We start from the raw sequence: 978 nt of genomic DNA, 5'->3' as shown, positions 1-978 counted from the left end.
GGCGGGAGGAGCTCTCGCAGCAGACTCAGCCGCAGGAAAATTGCCTTGGAAATTAAGTTGGTGCTTTCGAAATCCTCCTTGAGATGTTCGCGGTGGGTCAGGGCCCGACACTCTCCCTCCGTTTGGCCGTCGGGCGAGGAGAAGGGCTGGACCCACGTTGTCCCCTCACCTCCCGGGCCACCGCTCATATTTTCTTCTCCTCCTCGCCTGTTCTCTTTCTCGTCCCCTATTTTTTCCCTTTAAAAAATATTTTTTTCTTTCTCTTTTCTCACGCCCCCCTTTTCTTCCTTTTTTTTTTTTTTCTTCCCTTATTTCCTTATTTCTTTCCATTTTTCGTTATTTCTTACTTTCTCTTTTTCTCTCTCTCCTTTTTATCTTTCACTCTTCTATTTACCTGTTTCTTTTCCTCTTTCTCCCTCTCTGTTTTTCTCCCTCTTTCTCCCCTTTTCCCCCCTCTTCCTTTTTCTCTCTCTTTTGCTTTTTCTCTCTTTCTCCATATTTTTTGTTTCCTTTCTCTCTCTTTTTTCTTTCTCTTTCCCCCCTCATCTGTCTTTTCTCTCTCTTTTTTTCCTCTTTCCCTATTTCCATCTTTTTTTTCCTTCTCTCTTTCGCTTTTTCTCTTTCTCCATCTTTTTTTTTTAATTTTTTATTATTTTAAATTTATTTTTCCTTCCTCTTTCTCTCCCTATCAGTCTCTCCAGTCTCACGCTCTTCGTCTGGGGTTCATCGAGGGACTCTCTCCCGCTCTTTCCAGGAGGTTTCCAACTCTATCCAGCCCCGGGGTATCCCTCGCCGGGCCGCAGCGGGGGATGGTGGGGAGTTTCCCCTCCTTTGAACAAAGGGGGGGGGACACCGGCGGGGCTGCCCACCCCCCCGAGCTCAGTTCCTCTGCCTCAGCCCGGTGGGGGGCTGCGGGGCTGCTCATGGCGTTTCCCGGAGCTCAGCACCCCGGCTGGCAGCACGGTGACCCCCGGCAGC

Source organism: Calidris pugnax, unplaced genomic scaffold, assembly GCF_001431845.1.
Source record: "Calidris pugnax isolate Ruff unplaced genomic scaffold, ASM143184v1 scaffold18, whole genome shotgun sequence".
NCBI lineage: Eukaryota > Metazoa > Chordata > Aves > Charadriiformes > Scolopacidae > Calidris > Calidris pugnax.
The sequence above is the reverse complement of the archived record's forward strand: the minus strand, read 5'-3'. Positions refer to the sequence as shown.